Raw genomic sequence first — 6,019 nt, 5'->3', positions numbered from 1 at the left:
AGAGACAGAGATTGAGGCAAAGGCTGAGGCAGAGGCAGAAGCGAAGGCAGTTCTAGCGTCAGAGGCAGAGGCAGAGGCAGATGTGGAGGCACAGGCAGACGCAGAGCCAGGCATAGAGCCAGATGCAGAAGAAGACGCATAGGCAGAGGCAGAGACAGCGTCAGAGGCAGAGGCAGGGGCAGAGGTGGAGGCAGACGCAGAAGCAGACGCAGACGCAGAGGCAGAGACTGAGGCAGTGGCAGAAGTAAAGGTAGAGGAAGGGACACAGACAGAGCCAGTGTCAGATGCAGAGGCAGACGCAGAGCCAGATGCAGAGGAGGACGCATAGGCAGAGGAAGAGCCAGCATCAGAGGAAGATACAGAGACGGAGGCAGAGGCAGACCAGACGCAAAGGCAGAGGCAGAGGCAGGGGCAGACCAGAGGCAGAGACAGAGACAGAGATTGAGGCAGAAGTAGAGGCAGAGGCAGAGGCAAAGACAGAGCTAGCGTCAGAGGCAGAGACAGAGGCAAAAGCAGAAGTAGAGGCGGAGCCAGCGTCAGAGGCAGATGTAGAGGCAGAGGCGGACGCAGAGCCAGACGCAGAGCCAGGTGCAGAGGAAGACGCATAGGCAGAGGCAGAGCCAGCGCCAGAGGCACAGCAGAGGCAGAGCCAGAGGCAGAGACAGAGGCAGAGCCAGCGCCAGAGGCAGAGACAAAGGCAGAGACAGAGGCAGAGGCAGGGGCAGGGACAGAGATATAAGAAGAGGCAGAGGCAGAACAGAGACAGAGCTTGAGTCAGAGGCAAAGACAGAGGCAGAGGCAGGGACAGAGGTATAAGAAGAGGCAGAACAGAGACAGAGCTTGAGTCAGAGGCAGAGACAGAGGCAGAGGCAGAGCCAGCGTCAGAGGCAGAGAGAGAGGCAGAGCCAGAGCCAGAGGCAGAGGCAGAGGTGGAGGCAGAGGTAGAGGTAGAGGCAGAGGCAGAGGTGGAGGCAGAGGCAGAGGCAGACGCAGATGCAGACGCTGAGGCAGAGGCCGATGCAGAGGCAAAGGTAGAGGCAGAGGCAGAGGCAGAGGCAGAAGTAGGGGGCAGAGGAAGACGCAGGTGTAGAGGCAGAAGAAGACGCATAGGCAGTGGCAGAGCCAGCGTCAGAGGCAGAGACAGAGGCAGAGGTGGAGGCAGACGCAGACGCATCTCCAAGTTTGGGGCTTTTTGCCCGTGGTTCTTCACTTAGCGACTAAACTATTACTAAACAACAAAAATCAAATCAATGCGACCACTTACATTACAGCAGGGTCATGTTATAGAGAGGTGCATTAAAATTGACAGGTGGTCAAAAATGGTCAAAAATAGACAATTTCTCACCGTTCTGCCCGTTTGAAGCTCAAAACCTGAAAATGACCATCCTGATCTTGTTCTATAGGCTGGACATAGGGAGGCGCACCAAGAAAAACAGCCACATTTCTCTAAACAACTCGCTCAGGGCTGCTGAAAGCTGAAACTAACATATCTCCAAGTTTGGGGCTTGTCGCCGTGAATCTTCACTTTGCGACTAATGTGTTCTCAGCAGTGCCAAAGTTTCCGGGTCAGTGAACGTGGGTGCCAGCGGCCCACAAACAAACAAAAATAAAATCAATGCGACTACTCACATTACAGCTGGGTCATGTTATAGAGAGGTGCATTAAAATTGACAGGTGGTCAAAAATGGTCAAAATTTGACAATTTCTCACCTTTCTGCACTTTCGCACCTCAAAACGTGAAAACGACCATCCTGATCTTGTTGTATAGCTGGATATAGGAAGGTGCACCAAAAAAAGAGCCACATTTCTCTACACAACTCGCCCAGGGCTGCTGAAAGCTGAAAATAACCTATCTCCAAGTTTGGGACTTTTCGCCGTGAATCTTCTCTTTGCGACTTAAGTATTACAGCAGTGCCAAAGTTTCTAGGTCATTCAATGTGGGTGCCAGCGGCCTACAAGCAAACCAACATTAAAATTAATGCGTTCACTCTCATTACAGCTGGGTCCTGTTATAGAGAGGTGCATTAAAATTGACAGGTGGTCAAAAATGTTCAAAATTTCACAATTTCTGACCTTTCTGCCTGTTTGAAGCTGAAAAACTGAAAAATGGCCATCCTGATCTTGTTGTATAAGCTGGACATAGGGAGGTGCACCAAGAAAAACAGCCACATTTCGCTACACAACTCGCCCAGGGCTGCTGAAAGCTGAAAATAACATATCTCCAAGTTTGGGGCTTTTCGCCGTGAATCTTCACTTTGCGACTAAAGTATTCACAGCAGTGCCAAAGTTTCTGGGTCATTGAATGTGGGTGCAGGCGGCCTACAAGTACACCAAAAATGAAACAAATCCGAGCCCTCTCATTACAGCTGGGTCATGTTATAGGGAGGTGCATTAAAATTGACAGGCGGTAAAAATGGTCAAAATTTGACAATTTCGCACCTTTCTGACCGTTTGAAGCTCAAAACCAGAAAAAGGACCATCCTGATCTTGTTGCAAACTGGACTTTGGAAGGTGCACCAAGAGAAAAAGCCACATTTCTCTACACAACTCGCCCAGGGCTGCTGAAAACTGAAAATAACATATCTCCAAGTTTGGGGCTTTTCGCCGTGCTTCACTTTGCGACTAAAGTATTCACAGCAGTGCCAAAGATTCTAGGTCATTGAATGTGGGTGCCAGCGGCCTGCAAGCAAACCAAAATTAAAATCAATGCGTTCAATCTCATTACAGCTGCGTCCTCTTATAGAGATGTGCATTAAAATTGACAGGTGGTCAAAAATGGTCAAAATTTGACAATTTCTCACCTTTCTGCCGGTTTGAAGCTCAAAACCTGAAAAACCCCACCCTGATCTTGTTGTATAGCTAGACATAGGAACGTGCATCAAGAAAGAGAGCCAACTTTCTCTAAACAACTCGCCCAGGGCTGCTGAAAACTGAAAAGGACCTATCTCCAAGTTTGGGGCTTGTCGCCGTGAATCTTCACTTTGCGACTAAAGTATTCACAGCAGTGCCAAAGATTCTAGGTCATTGAATGTGGGTGCCAGCGGCCTGCAAGCAAACTAAAATTAAAATCAATACGACCACTCACATCACAGCTGGGTCATGTTATAGAGAGGTGCATTAAAATTTACAGGTGGTGAAATATGGTCAAAATTTGACAATTTCTCACCTTTCTTCCCGTTTGAAGCTCAGCACCTAAATATTGATCATCCTTATCCTGTTTTATAGCTGGACATAGGGTGGTGCACGAAAGAAAAATAGCCACATTTCTCTAAACAACTCGCCCAGGGCTGCTGAAAGCTGAAAATGACCTATCTCCAAGTTTGGGGCTTGTCGCTGTGAATCTTCACTTTGCGACTAAAGTATTCACAGCAGTGCCAAACTTGCGAGGTCATTGAATGTGGGTGCCAGCGGCCAGCAAGCAAACTAAAATGAAAATCAATACGACCACTCACATCACAGCTGGGTCATGTTATAGAGAGGTGCATTAAAATTTACAGGTGGTCAAATATGGTCAAAATTGGACAATTTCTCACCTTTCTTCCCGTTTGAAGCTCAGCACCTGAATAATGATCATCGTGATCCTGTTTTTTAGCTGGACATAGGGTTGGTGCACGAAGAAGAAAAGCCACATTTCTCTAAACAACTCGCCCAGGGCTGCTGAAAGCTGAAAATAACCTATCTCCAAGTTTGGGGCTTGTCGCCGTGAATCTTCACTTTGCGACTAAAGTATTCATGGCAGTGCCAAACTTTCTGGCTCATTGACTGTGGGTGCCAACGGCCTACAAGTAAACAAAAAATGAAATCAATACGACCACTCACATCACAGCTGGGTCATGTTATAGAGAGGTGCATTAAAATTGACAGGTGGTCAAATATGGTAAATATTTGACAATTTCTCACCTTTCTTCTCGTTTGAAGCTCAGCAACTGAATAATGATCATCCTGATCCTGTTTTATAGCTGGATATAGGATGGTGCACCAAGAAAAAAAGCCACATTTCTATAAACAACTCGCCCAGGGCTGCTGAAAGCTGAAAAGGACCTATCTCCATGTTTGGGGCTTGTCGCTGTGAATCTTCACTTTGCGACTAAAGTATTCACAGCAGTGCCAAAGTTTCTAGGTCATTGAATGTGGGTGACAACGTCCTACAAGCGAACAAAAAATGAAATCAATACGACCACTCACATCACAGCTGGGTCATTTTACTTGGTCCGTTTCATCGCAATTGTCGCTTATCTATCGCAACTAAGAACAGGAGTTTTTTACCGCTCTGTGAAATTTCCAATACGCACAGTGAAGAAGCATGATACAGGATTCCTGTCCGCCACAAGAAATAAATTCAGCGATCGAATCTGATGAAGCAAGTCGAAGAAAGGAAGCAAGGTTACAAAAAATGTACAAAAGAAAACAGCGACGGAGCGCCTTCTTGCACTCAGGCTTTAGTTTATCCGACTCTGGCTCTGTATCACTGAGCTGATGCCACTTGAGCTCACATTCACTGGTGTGTATAGCTGCTAGCGTAGAGTACCGTATCTCTTGCTTTCTCTGCTTGGCGTATAGCAGCGACGGGAAAGGAACAGTCGCCGTTGTCACTTTGGCACTTGGAGGAACGTGGGCAGCGTGACCCGTCTGTCACTACAGTACTGTGTGTTCAACAATGTTTTTGAATCAGGCACACATCCCTCTCCAGACAGCTGTCATACGCTCTGCTGGATACGCTGACCACGACTCTTGTACTGCCGCTGCCAGGTCGACAATGTCTTCTTTGCCACCATCTCGCCATCAAGGCATCAGTTTGCAGGCTTGTAAAGAATACCAGGTCATCGCAGTTCAAACATTGCAGTTCAAACAACTGAGCTGGCTGGCCTGGCCGTGACTGTCACGCTCTCCAGGTCAGGATGTCGATTTCCCCTGCTACAGTTCCGGTCTTTGAGCTGCGCTTGGCTTTTCGCTGCAGTGAATGTGTGCATCCACTGCATGCAGTGCATTCACTGCAGCGAAAGGTTTCCCACTTTTCCATCAAAATTGTATGAATCGCGATGCCACTGGCGCTAGTCGCGATGGTTTTTCTTTCTGGTCTCCTCTGATCTTGCTATCACAACCTCCCAAACGAATGTGAGTTAGATATCGAGATCGGACTGGGTTTTACCTGTCAAAATGTGCGTGGGAGATAAGCGACAATTGCGATGAAACGGACCAAGTATAAAGAGGTGCATTAAAATTGACAGGTGGTCAAATATGGTCAACATTTGTCAATTTGTCACCTTTCTTCCCGTTTGAAGCTCAGCAGCTGAATAATGATCATCCTGATCCTGTTTCCTAGCTGGACATAGGGTGGTGCACCAAGAGAAAAAGCCACATTTCTCTAAACAACTCGCCCAGGGCTGCTGAAAGCTGAAAATGACCTATCTCCAAGTTTGGGGCTTGTCGCCGTGAATCTTCACTTTGCGACTAAAGTATTCACAGCAGTGCCAAAGAATCTAGGTCATTGAATGTGGGTGCCAACGGCCTAGAAGCAAACAAAAAATGAAATCAATACGACCAATCACATCACAGCTGGGTCATGTTATAGAGAGGTGCATTAAAATTGACAGGTGGTCAAATATGGTCAAAATTTGACAATTTCTCACCTTTCTTCTCGTTTGAAGCTCAGAAAATGAATAATGATCATCCTGATCCTGTTTTATAGCTGGATATAGGGTGGTGCACCAAGACAAAAAGCCACATTTCTCTAAACAACTCGCCCAGGGCTGCTGGAAGCTGAAAAGGACCTGTCTCCAAGTTTGGGGCTTGTCGCCGTGAATCTTCACTTTGCGACTAAAGTATTCACAGCAGTGCCAAAGTTTCTAAGTCATTGAATGTAGATGCCAACGGTCTAGAAGCAAACAAAAAATGAAATCAATACGACCACTCACATCACAGCTGGGTCATGTTATAGAGAGGTGCATTAAAATTGACAGGTGGTCAAATATGGTCAACATTTGTCAATTTCTCACCTTTCTTCTCGTTTGAAGCTCAG

This window comes from Sycon ciliatum, chromosome 10 (assembly GCF_964019385.1).
Source record: "Sycon ciliatum chromosome 10, ocSycCili1.1, whole genome shotgun sequence".
NCBI lineage: Eukaryota > Metazoa > Porifera > Calcarea > Leucosolenida > Sycettidae > Sycon > Sycon ciliatum.
The sequence above is the reverse complement of the archived record's forward strand: the minus strand, read 5'-3'. Positions refer to the sequence as shown.